At 28.3% G+C, this 14290-nt stretch overlaps 1 protein-coding gene and 1 long non-coding RNA gene across 3 annotated transcripts in view; both read left to right on the top strand.

Annotated features, from left to right (window-relative positions):
• Positions 1-14290, top strand: part of LOC148230735 (uncharacterized) — a 132525-nt gene that overhangs the window by 43713 nt on the left and 74522 nt on the right. The gene's annotated exons all lie outside the window — the stretch shown is intronic.
• Positions 5012-7395, top strand: LOC148230736 (uncharacterized). 2 transcript variants are annotated; one of them, XR_015811040.1, is made up of 3 exons: positions 5012-5687; positions 5754-6246; positions 6318-7395. It is a non-coding gene; the product is annotated as an uncharacterized LOC148230736 (long non-coding RNA). The 2 variants fall into 2 exon arrangements; XR_015811041.1 differs by having other exon boundaries at positions 5509-5551; positions 5619-5687; positions 5754-7395.

The following is a 14290-nucleotide window of genomic DNA, read 5'->3' on the forward strand; positions in this document are numbered from 1 at the left end:
TCATATTCTGTACAGGATAAAGATGAAAAGCTTCTTTAAATTATTGAAAAAATAAGATATAAATTCGCCGACAGACAAATTTTATCACGTAGCTGTATGGAAGGCCCCTACACATTTTTTAATTTGCGGTTTATCTGATTATTTATATAGTTTATAAATTACCAGAGCAAAAAAATAGCTGATAAGAATAGTAAATAAAAACCGAAAAAATTTTTGTCCTTTAAATACTTCTGACCTTAATCAAAAGCTTTTAAGAAAGCATGCATATTTTTAAACATCTGAAACGGATCAACTCTTTCTTATGCAGTAATTGTAAAATATTATTTTTTTACCAAAAAATGGTTTGATGAAATTTTTCGAAAAATAATCTTTTTTGATTAGACATTTTATGAAAATCTTACCAATAAGCACTTTATGTGACGTTCAGAGATTGCATAAACATAGCTTTTCAGTGCATTCATGAACACAAAATAATGACAATGTGGAGAGCTTGAGAAAAAATAAGCCTTACTGGAACGATTAATGCAGTGTTGCCAAATCTCCACCTGTTCAAACTCCAACGGTCATGCAACAATTCTTATAAGAAAGATGATTGAAATAAATAAATATATTTCTATCACAAAAAGCGTCGAAAGATGTAAGAAGATATAAATCTGTTCCATCTATATCAATTATATATAAGCGCAAACATAGCACATATCGTTTACTTTCATTCTAAATTCACTTCTGACAAATATGTTTTTCAATAAATTTTACCAGTTGCTTTTGATTTGTAACATTCAAAAACGGGCAATTCAAGCTTGTATTAAGTGGAGCTATACCGAACATTGCCCAAAACTTACTTAAAGTCTTCTTGAAGACAAGACCTACCGCTTCCCTCTTCACGTTCACCCAGGTCCCATATTTTGAAGTTTAATCTGATCATCAAGATTGACTATATCTTATGTAATACAGACAAGGCCATGATAACATAACTTATACACATTATTTAAAACGAATTTTACATGAATATAATTTTTATGTAATAATTTAAATTTGTCTTATATTAAAATACACGCTGACAACTTGGTTAAGACAATTTATGAATAAATCTTTGATTTTCGTATGAATTATCTAAAATTTTTTAATTATCAAGTATGAAAGAGTTTGCAACCATAGTATAATTAATATTTCCGGAAAGCTTATTCTTGAAATTTGTAGATTTTATATAATTAATACAATACCTAAAATATGAATGCAACAATATAACAAAAACTGACTAAGTAATATACATATTACCTATTTAATAAAAATATTATTAAAGTAATAGGCTAAGTTTATTTTCATAGATATACGCTGAATATGAGAAACTAATTAAGCAAACTTCTACTTAATTGTATTATACGAGAAAAAGTTCATAAAACCTCCGTTGAGAATATAATTACGCATATATAAACAAAAAGTGTTTTTTAAACAACTATTACTGTTCATTTTAATTATACGTTTTTAATAAACATATATAGGTTATGCAAAACTCAAGAAAGATGCCATTTTTCTTCAACGAATTATATTCTACATAAATAAAAGTTTTAATACAATAACTAATTCTCAGTACCACATATTATTTCTTCTTAAAAAAAATTTACGAAAAAATTACTTACATATTTTACCTTAAAGAATCATATTATGTTATTTGTACTGAATTATATGTAAAAACGTGCACCTTGTTTTTTTAATGTTTTTGTAATAATAAAGTAATATTAATATTTATTAAACCAGTTTTTATTTGTTACGATTTGGGGTTTAACATAAAAACGATAAACATTCAAGGTAAAATACGTTATATAAAATAAATCGGGAGATTTTTCTTGGAATCATTATTAAATAATACTCGACAATATACACAACGAATTTCATCAAATATGAATTTACATGGAACGCAAACAAACCCATTAAGCGTTTGAATCGATAAACAATTAAAATATAGAACAATGAATAATGTACATAAATATGTATGTACAATACAATAGATGTTAATGCTAGACATGTATTTTTACTAAAACTATTTATTGTACTAGAAAAAATAAAAAATGCTAAAATAAAAATTAACTGTCATTCTTGAATGATACGTTACCTTGATTTGTATCTTCCAACACGTGTAAACTTCTCTTAGTAGATAGGAGTTTTTCCTAAACAAATAGACACACAATTTGTAAATGTCCTGATTGTTCACGCTGTAAAGGTCATGATCTGTACAGGATACAGTTCATCCATCAAGACCCTCCTTTTTGACGCACTCTCATAAAAGTTTCACGAGCGAACAATACTAATATATTTATTACGCTATATACTATAATATATTTATGTAGTAGTTCGTCGTTCGGGGTTGATTGAAATTTCCACATATCACAAAATGATAATAATGTAATGTGTGATGTCGGTGTTGATGTAATATTACATTGAAGTTTGTTGCATTCGAATATGGTTTTAATTCCGTATAAAAGTGTCAAGAAGACGAATGAAATGCTTTACGTTTCTGTCGAGACTCGACGTTGGCTTATGAGATCGTGTGAGAAAAATTTATGGTCTTGCAGTCTCGAAATTTCCGCTTTGTGTCCTCTTTAAATATGCAAATAAATAAATTAAAATTTTGATTCGCTACTTTTTTATATATACATAGGTATATAAAGGGTTAAGTATTACCGCTATTATACAAAGCTTAGCTTAACTAAATCAAATACAATAAATTAATTATTAATATAAAGTTTATTATATTTGTATCTATATCAATATGATCTAAATAAAATAATATACTAAATTTAAAAAAAATAAAATAAACTTACAACAACAAACAATGTTAAAAAAACAACAAACAATATTTTTCTTAATTAAACGTTAAAATAAACCTTAAGTTCATTCCTTTTAAGATTATTAAAAACTTTTGATATTAAATTAAAATATAAATCAAATCAATATTATATCTAATTTTATTGCTAGATTTAATTATTTTTATGTTGTGAAAGTGTCTACTTATTTAAAAATAGATTTTTGATCACCGATTTTATTTTTGTTGTAGAAAGTCGAATTAATATTTCTATTTAGAATTCAGACATTCTAAAATCAGGTATATTTTTAGTCATATTGGTTTAATAATACAAATTGACAAAAATAATTATTTCTCTATTTCTAAGATAAGTAATTTCTCTCATTCATGTTTAGGCCAAATCCATCTACAACATAAAGATACAATAAATTACTTGAAATCACAGAGTAATATAAATGTAATAAAGTATACCTAGCAGGAAGATTTATAAACTTGAACAATATTCTTGCTGTTAGGGATATTTTTTAATAAGACTTCATACTCTGAAAATTAGGGCATATTCTGGACTCTAGTTACTTTAGAAAGTTATATAAAACAACTAATATTTTTATATAATTTGTATTTCATTTCCGAATGGTATATTTTTTATCATTTAATGATATAAAATGCGTACTATTTTAGTATTTAAGCACTACTTCTGTCTTTCTATGAAATATTTTTATCTGATGTTTTATAATATAATACATAACAGAAATCTTAGCATCCAGTTTTATTTTAGTTTTAAATATTAATAACATTGAGTCTTAAATCAAAACAACAAAACTAATAGAGAAAATTTTATGATCGCACAAAATCTCATTTAAGGACACTATATTATAAGTGATTTATGGACACAAGTATATATATATACTTATAAATAGAAAATGGCATAAGGCGGCATACACACAAATCTTAGTTAGGCTAGTTTTATTCTTAGATGTAAAAATACAAAATATTTTTTTTCGAAAATGTGTTTAAAATTAAATCATATTTTTCTAATTAAAAACTTGTATAGTATTTGCATACTTCCAATACGCAAATGTATTGATTTCAGATGATTTGATATTTTTTCCAGATGATTTTTTAATTGCTTTAAAATGAAGCAATTTGCTAAGTAAAATCCCAAGGACACAATTATCTAGACTAGCTGTCGGTACCTCACTATCGTGAGGTACCGATAGCTAGCGAGTGTGCGAATACCGGACCCTCAACTTTTTGGGTTTTAAATATAATTTTTGCTTCGTTCTGATTTTTTAAAATATTTTTTAAAATTTAATGGTTCAAATTGGACATTACTATTTAGGATTTTCAATGATAGACAAAATAGTTCAATCTATAAAAAACTACTTAACATTTTCAATTCATTTGAAAATAGGTTTACAACTTGACTAAATATTTAAAGAAGAAAACATTTTATATTATTTATTAGATTTACAACGTTAGATTTTATCGTTATATTGAAACTTACATATTTAATGATAAATCTAAACCAAACAACCTAACCTTTTTTTAATGATATTGTATTGATTTGTTCTCATTTCGGTATATTTTGTAATTGTCCAGAATCATCCAATCTATGACTAACCGATCCCGCGATCGCAGCGGCGTATGAAGCGACGCCTGTGAGTATTTGTGGAACTGATTTTGACGCCGGCGTAAAACTTCATCGTGACGTCACTATGGCGCTCTAACGCGAGTGTTTTGAGAATTCGCGGCTCGTTTTAACGCTGTATATAACATAAATTAAAATTTCAGTAATAAGAACGTTTTTTAGTTACACCATAAGCTACTTTATAATTAAAAAAATATGTTTATATGTTTTATGTGTAAATATAAAAGCCAATTAGAAAGATATAAGAAACTGAAAATATCAAGCACCTAATATGTTACTTTAGACCAAAAATGCACTTTAAAAATATTAATAATTTTGAGACCTTTGTCTATTTTTATTAAAAAATACTTTGACTTATTTTGATTTATATATTTTTTAAACTAAATGTTTTTTCTGCGCAGTATTATATATTTTAATAATTAATAAATGCAAAAAGTTTTGACGTTATTTAAAATTAATAATAAATTAAATTTTTTTACAATCTATAAAAAATAAAGAATATTTAAAATCCATAAAAAAATAAAAAATATTTTTAAAGTTGAAAAAAATATTTTGAATAAATATTGAAATTTTATTCTGAAACTTTATAATTTAAAAAATATTTAAATTAGTGTTATACAATTTTGTGTAGTTTCCTTTCAAAGGTGTCAGTAAGAGGGATTTTTGCAACACTATGTGTTTAGTAGTTGGTTGTTAACGAATAGTACTTATTTTTAAACTTTGCCCTTTTTTGTTAAAAATGTTTTTTCAAAGGAAATTTTAAAAATTCTCTAAAAACTATTACTTTAAATTGGCAACGTTCGCCAAAATTTAAGTACACATTTTTTCTGTTAAGAGAAGCTAATAAAAAATTTACATTATTTATATTATATTTTAAATACCGTATAAACTTAACATATTTTAAAAAAATATTTTTTTTAGAATTTGATGATTTTTATACATATATTGATAAGTGTTTTACAATTTAAATCGATAAAATCAATTTCGTAGTTCGTTCTCAAGCGCGCCGGGGAAATACCATTACCGGTATTCCCCGGAATTTCTTATATGTGACAGTTCTTCTGTCATCGGTCAAGCGCGCGCCGGGATACAGCTTAGTGCGATTAAATAAACAGTGAAATATGTTATAATCACAGCATTTTTCTTAAAAAGTTACAATTGTAGATGATTCAAAGTGATTTACCATTGGAATTATAGACTTTATAATCGAAATTATCAATTATGAGTGTGCCAGTAAGTGTTTGGTTATATGAATACTATATCACGGTTATTCTAACAAAATTACAATTGACTTTCTAGGATCTAATATTAAAAGACAAACAGCAGTGATTTGGCAATTGAAGATATACATGCCAAAGTTAATTAAACATATTACAATGGTAGTAATAATGAAAAATCTCATATTAGTGTAAACAAAAAGTTACTTTTTACCCAATATATAGTATCGTTTACAGTCAATTTTCAGAATCAATGAAAGATCTAATAACATTTACGTATGGCAAACAATGAATGTATGACATATTCCGACTATTTTGAAGAAGATGAAGATATGTCAATCTACGTGTTTAATCCTCTACAGTAATTTCCGTTAATTTTGTTCTTCGTTTGTCGTTCAAATTTAATTTATGGATTATAATAGTAGTAATAATGTGTTCAATGCTTACTCTTATTATTTTTTAATTACTTTTCAGAAGCAATGATGGAACAATTTGATGACCTAAATGGCTACAACGTAGAATTGGTATATATAAACAAAGAGTTAATCTTCTCATGTTGAAGTCACTGTCAGCAAGTATTATCTTTTTATAAAGAACATACTACATAAGTTTGATGTAACTGAATATCTTAAATTTGGCTATTCAGAAAGAGGAATGATGGCACAGAACAAAAATTGTACATATTTTGCCACATCGGAATTAAAAATAACCCACTCTTAGATATTTTGGCTATCGATTATTCCAGGTATGCAATCACATATTTATAATCATTGTAAAATGTCGTTTATTAGATAACATCCAAGAAACTACACATTTATAAGCTGTCCGACAGCGCCGATTTGATCGACATTAACTTTCAATCCTCACATACTAAGGATATATTACACATTCATGTTTAAAACATAACTGGTTAATTTAAAATTCTTAAAATCTAACGTATATATGTATTAAATCGGAAAGCAATGATAATGTTTATGTAATATAAAAGTAAAACTCACTTTTCGGCCTCGGAGCCCGGCGACGGGATTTCAAAATTTGAAGATTTCATTACAAAGATTGTTTTATGATTGTTTATCTAATTTAATCAATGTATTCTTCTTATCTTCAACACATTATGTATATATTTAATTTTCATAGTTATAACACACCTAGTTAATTTGCAATCCGATTATTTATAAAAGCAAAAACTCACTTTTAGGCCTCGGAGCCCGTCGCCGGGAATTCAAAATTTGAAAATTTCATTACGAAGATTATTTTATGATTGTTTATCTAGTTTAATCAATGTATTCTTCTAATCCTTAACACATTATGTATATATTTCATTTTTATTCAGTCAAATGACGAATTAATGAAAATTATTGTCGCGTAGCAAAATTTTATTTTAAAATAATAATTATTTAAAAGTGTTGTCACGGTACTATCTATTTGAATTTGAATGCTTATTTTTCATTGGTCGACGCTATTTGAATATTTGAATGCTTATTTTTGATTGGTCGAAACAACAGAACGCATTACCGGCGGCTCGAAAATCAATCGGAACAAATTCAATTTTAATTTTTATTATTATTTATTATTATAATTAAATATATTTCCTTTGTTTACGTGTATTGTTACACACTGTTAATACAAAGCGATACGATTTACAGAGTAGATAATTGAACGGAGAATGTTTCGTTTAAAGTTATGCGCGTCCGGAAGCGGAAGCGGCTTAGAACAATTATATATAAGATACCTCTATATATATACAAATGTAGGCAATACGGCTATATATATATTTATATTATTAAAATTACATTCTGATAAAAAAATATATCTAAAGGTAAAATACATCAACCACGCAGATAATATTTTTTGTTACTTTACTATTCGTAATCTCGTGGGGGTAAATAGTTACATATATGTATACTTTTGAAAAACGTGAAGAAAAGCGTGCGAGATAATAAATTACATATTTCCACGTAAATAGTAAGAATCTTGAATAATACATCACATATGCTACATTATACGTAGACCAGCACGCAATGTTAATAATTTATTCATTCTTTAATATCGCTTACAACTAAGTGAACGATGAACAGTTTTTTTTCATTCGCATCGATTTGTCGGATGGAAATGTAATATTCACCATATAACACATTTTTTCCACCGTGCTTTCTATCCGTGAAATTTAATTTAATTTCGGTATGTTTTTTTGCCGTAAACATGTCGCGTACTATTCAACAAACTGTTGACATGCAACTGAAATTATGTTGTGAAAAATTGCGTTATAAAAGTTTACGCCAAACATTCATCATTCAGCGCGGAAAAAAATCTGCATTCGATAAATACTTGTCAAGGAACTAGATCAAACAATATACAATTTTTGTCACATTTACGGTGATAGTGTGTGCAAAAAATGAAACTTGTGTGAAAAATAGCTAAAATGTTTGTGTGGAAAATTGGAAAAAATATGTCAAAATAAATAGGTTTGCTATGTGTTTTAGATAGAGAGCGGGTACACAGTATCGCTGGCGTCACGCCAGCGTGCATGTTTTTTATCATTCAGGATTTTTCAGTAATAAATATAATAAAAAGGTATACACTTAAGTATTATCATTAAATTAATTATGTGAAATGAGCGTTTCTTTGATATACAACAAAAAAATATAATGGCAATTTTAAATGAGACATAATAATTTAAAACATGTTGTTACATTGCAGCTATAAAATCAAGTGAGACTCAGAAGCGTTTTCTTTTATTAGCCTCTCTCTCTCTCTTTCTATTCCTTCCCATCTGCTTGGTATCACCAAGTGTCGCACTTTTTATATGACTGATTCAAGACAGCTCTATCGAATTTCAGATGCGGATGTGGGTGAGCCAATTGCATCATTAATTAGACACAGCCACGAAATATATTTACGCCTTAGAAGTGCAACTAGCAGGTCCAATACATTAATGGTAACTTTCACAGATTACGATTAATCCCTGCCTGGAGTGTAAAAAGCACTTAAATTACTCTAATTTAAATTAGTTTATTATAAAAGATTACATCTTAATAATCAATATTTTTTGTAAATATGTGTAAATGCTACAGTCAAAGTGAACACGTAGTTACTGACTAGGCAAAGTATGCACTTTCTAAATGGACATAGTATACAATATAAATATATTATAATTAATTTTACAAACATATCAATGTATACAATATATGTTACTAGTTTATAACCATTTTTATGTTCACTGGCTTAATATAGGCTAAAATATAATACAAAATGAAACATAACTAGTTACAATTCAAGGTAAAAAAAATTAAAACTACTTACAAATTAAGGGAAAGAATTTTGTTTTTAAATAAAATGGATCAAGTGCTCAGGATCAGGGACCATTGATTTGTTCTTATCTTAAGTATACATTATTTGTTATAATGTAAATTTTTATTAAAACTTCCCGTCAATGTATACATTGCTTACTTGATGTATGCGTTGACAGATAAAAATACTCCAACTGTTACATATATGTTATATATGTAACAAAAAACGTTGCCACTACCAGTCAGTAGAATTTACATAACACAAGTTTTATTGGCTAGCTTTTATATATGAATGTATTGCGTTTAACTTTTGTCAAAGTGTATGCCTAGATTTTTAACTCTTTACTTTACGGGAGGACTTGTTTATTTAGGGTTACCAAAGGGTATGTTTTTCTTTCGATTGCGAATGCTACGTGAGTAGAATCTATATATTGATCCTGACGCTATTTTTCTTCCATAGTTTTTGCGCTTATTTAATATTTTAGATACGTTTAAATATTAAAACATATTATTTTATTAATAAAATACTTTAATTTAGAAAAAAACTGTAGTAATAATTTTATTTCTAATAAATCCATGCGCACATCATTAAATTTATCCAATTCCAAATCAAAAAATGTGGCTTTTCACTACATATAACATTACATACATAAGTAACGTTTTCGTTTGTCTTCAGCACATGCGGAATATGCGAGTCATTAATTTTTAACGCAGGTCAAATGATTTATATACAACGGGCCTCGTGCGGCTTTCGGCAAACGTAACCCGAATGATAATTAATCGCATTTCATGTATGTATAGCATATATTAATTATATTTCTTAAAACGTCCGCATGAAAAGGGTCAACCGCATATAATTTAATAATAAATGAATGGCGAATCTAAGTTTGGAAGCTCTAAGATGCATTGTTTCAAAGTCAATGCTTTTATACGAAAAATTTAGATGATTTTATTTATTTTATATGCCAAAGGGGCTTTCAAAAGGCATGCACGATTCGCATGGCCATTACTCGATGTAGTTTTGGTTACAAAAAAAATCACGAATTGAACTTCGTGAATCTGGTTTCGTCAAATCGGCAGCTATTTGCATGCAAATTAACTGAAAAAGTTTTGCCATCAGTCGATGAAGGTAACGATCTTTTTAAATTAACTATTACTCTGCAGTTTTAATTAGTTTAATAAGAAATATATTTTATTAAAATTTTATGCATTGGTTTTTTAATAATGGATATTAATTTATCATTGCAGTTAAGTCTTTGACTTTGGCGAAATTCCTGAAAATGTAATATTAACAATTTTGTAAAGCTGTAAATGTTTGTAGCGATTGTACGTTTGATATTGCATCGTTGAAAATGTTATCAAACGAATGATGAATCTCTCAAAAGAGGAATAGTTTGTGTACTTATTAAAAACAAATATTAATAAACCAAATGCTTTAAATTTTAATATCTCACAAACTGTGGATTTAAATGCTTTTTCCTATATCATAAAAAAATGTTTTAAAACGCATAAGCAAATATATCAACGTACTATCATCAATCAATTATTATTAAAAAAAAAATGTAATATTATTTGTGATCTTCACTACATTTCCACATTCTTAAAATAGGCCAAGAAATTTTTTTTACAGTAACGATGATCATATATTGTTAGATACTCATTAATTTTCTATTTTTTATTATTTTGCTACATGTTAATATAACTTAATACATTATTTTTTGTGTATAGAATTTAAGGTACTGATATATTATTTTGATTATTTTGAAACAATATTTATTTTAAATTAACACAAAAACATTTAAGGATTTGATTGACTTTTATTCAATATTTAATGTTATATTTAATTTATATATTTAGATCTTATAAATAATAATAAGTAATATTATGTGTAACCATTCATTTTCTACATATAAAAAGGTTTTTCTAATTTATTCGACAAATAGTTAATTCGCTAGTACCTTAGTGAAGAAACCATTAAAAGCATATTAAAACTTTTTCTTAGCTTTTAATATTTTTTTTTCTTAATCACAGTTATTATTATATAATAAAAAAAATCTAGGTATCTAACAAGAATAAAATTTATTTGAAATAAATCTTTTTTTTTATTAAAATATAAAAATAACAACACCGGTATTATTTTGCAAGCGCCAGAGCAACCCCATCTTAACACGTTCAGCTGTGTGAAACCTTTTTGAACCGCGTACGATCCAGTGGGTTCGCGGATTCACAACGGTGGTGAAGTTTGCCTGTGATAGTTTCCAAACTTGTACGTCCGCGCATAATGGCCACGGTCTAGTGTTTACTATGGAATTTGATAAATATTTTATATATACATATGCAGTTTCATGCAAAGTTTACATACTAAAACCTGAATAAAAAATATGATGTTTTTTCTCGGAATAAATGAGAATTGAATCGTACATACCTGTATGGAAAACATTTGCTATTTTTTATTTGCTACTAATTAATATATATTTGTATTTCTAATGGTGCTTTTATATTATAACCAAAATTTTTAAGCATTAAAAATTCACGTTTCAAACTATTAAACAGCAATGAGGAATATCTGATAATATATTGTAATTCAAAAATATATACTGTAATAATAAAAATATAATTCATACTGTTTATTATATAGGTATTTATGTATGTATTTTCATACAAAAAAATTCCGTACCCAAACATATTAAATTTTTGCCCATTTTTATATTAATCAGATTTCTACATACATACACACATAAAAAATCACTTGAATATCCCAAACGTTTGGATAAAATAATATTGGGAATGCACAAAATGCGGGCTCTGTATTTACTATATCTATATAATAAATTTTATTTTGTAGTATAAAATGTACAATTTAATTTCATGCATATGCTGACTTATATTGTATTATATTTCTTAAAATAAGTAGGAAGCAGAAACAAAAAATTCATCATCCAACGTTTTTTTTTATTTTTGAAAATACAATCCACATATTTTGATTCGAATCCACAAATTTTTTGGTTGATAAACATAGACTTTTGAATTACATTTTTGATACACAATGTTTTTGTCTTATTTACCATCATACGAAAGTTTTACTCCGAATACAACAGAAAAAGAATGGGTTAGTAACGGTGCCTCGCTCTCAAAGTCATTCCGGAGATTTCGCACCGGCTATGGGTCCCGCAGGGCAGCGCACCAAAAACGCCATACAGCAACAATTGCCGCACCAAATTGCCTTCTTTATATTTGATAGTTATGGTAGTTACACGAGTGCACCGCGGCAATTTCGCCGAATTTTAAAGTGACTTTTTATTTTCGCGTTTACGGCCGCCGCGCGCCTCGTAAACGGTGGCCGTTTTGCATTCTGCCTCGCGGAAATATTTCTCTTTTATGCCCCCCTAGATCGGATAGCCCGGTTCCAAGATGCCTATTTATGCATAATTCCACAGAATATATTTCGTGGACGGGGTGATTGAGGCGTAACGATTCTGCGAATATGAACGGGCGGTGCAAGCGCCGTTTGCCATCCCTTAAGACGTTATTACATTTACATGCCGAGCTCGTATGTCTTGTTAATGCTTTTAAAAAAGCTATGCTTTCAGATTGAAAAAGAGACAAAAAAGTAACCGCAATTTGTTTTATATGCTATTTTTTGTTTGTATCTATCTTGTATGTAAAAAAGCATACATATATACTAGTATATTTTTTTATTTTTACGTGTCTTATATAATGAACATCTCATGCTAGATTATAACGAACTTCTGCTAGTGTTTCTTGTGAGTAACCAACGTATTTAATATGCTTTTAATCTTTGATTGTTTGAAATAAGTCAGCGTAACGGTTTCTACGTACTGTAGTTATTTTTGAATGAAGTTATTTTTTATAATAAGTAAAAACACGAAAACAAGATAAAAGAACAGACACAAAACCCCATATTTGCACGAGAATATGTCAATTTCTCTGTGCACAGTATTGAGTAGACGAATGGCCTTTGCCAGAGAAGAGTTGGCAAGTGTTCCAGTTCTAGACTTTACAGGCAAGAACAGTGGACGCGACCGAGAACTATAACCACCTTCCGGAGCCCACATTTTCAGCTGCTCGGAAGGGTGCGATGCCTTTGAGCAATTTCCAGAAGTGTTTAATTATATATACACTTCTGCGAATATGTAAGCTTGGATTTAAATAATCAATTTATTATGAAAATCTAGGCTAACCAAACCTGTAATGATCGATCGAAATTATAATTATTAAATACTAACTATTCAATTCAAAATATACAAGGATCCGTATGGAATTCAAGCCAATAGTCAGGGACTTATACCAGTCGTCTATCGAGCTGGATATTTCGAGGTTATATAGGATAATTCGAGGTTCTGCTTCGTGCACTTTTCGCGATATTCTATACATTTTATATGTTCTGTCCCTTAAAAGTTCCAAAACAGTTTGGTTTTGAGAGTGGGGGGGGGGGGTAAGGAAGTTTGTGGAAATATGAAGGCCAAGACTACAAAATATCGTAAATTCTTGTCCGTGAATTTATGATTAAGATAAAAAACTGAAGCGCAAAACCAAAGTCTTTCACTCTAATACATAAAACTAGTTCTTACAAAGTTTTTTTTCCCACTAAAGATTTTAATGGTGTAGCTACTACAGCGCTTAAAATGTTGTATCAATTCAATTTTTGATCAAATGCACTAAGCTTTTCTAGCAACTAAAAGCTTTGTTTCTCCGTCTCTCAAAATTTTAGATTTAAGCTATATATAAGTATATTTTTTTGCTGTGTAAAAATTCTGTTTGCTAAGGAAAATATTTCTCTGAATACTATAATAAAAAATATTTCAGAGATATTTACATTATTTTGTAACAATATTTGTACCTCGCACTCTAACTAAAGAACATACATTTTTATTGTTCTTTTTGCTTTTACGCGAAAGCTTGCCGCAATGACGCAGTTACAAAGAAATCGTACAAATTATTATTTAATTTGGCCCAATAACGTTCCGCTCAACCGCGCAAAACCTTGTTTAGATAACTCGGCAAACAGCTAAATATCAATTTTCACCGAGCAATAATATAACGCACAAACACCGGAGCGTATTTATGTTATTCTTTCGTGATTTATATCCCGTTGCGATTTAATGACCAGCAAGTTTTGTTTGTTCGCATTGTTGCGGCGCCTTCGATCTCACCGGATTGATGATACACGCAAAACGGATAAGCGTTCGCAAAGAGATACTCTTAGAGGGATTACTAGGCAGCCCAAAACGGAAATTAATAGGCCGAAATGTTTAAACCGAATCCGCGACCCTGTAATCTGGGCGCCCCAGGGGCGACTTAATAAAAC

The sequence above is a fragment of the Plectrocnemia conspersa genome, unplaced genomic scaffold, assembly GCF_051122295.1.
Source record: "Plectrocnemia conspersa isolate PC_06_02 unplaced genomic scaffold, ASM5112229v1 ptg000010l, whole genome shotgun sequence".
Taxonomy (NCBI): domain Eukaryota; kingdom Metazoa; phylum Arthropoda; class Insecta; order Trichoptera; family Polycentropodidae; genus Plectrocnemia; species Plectrocnemia conspersa.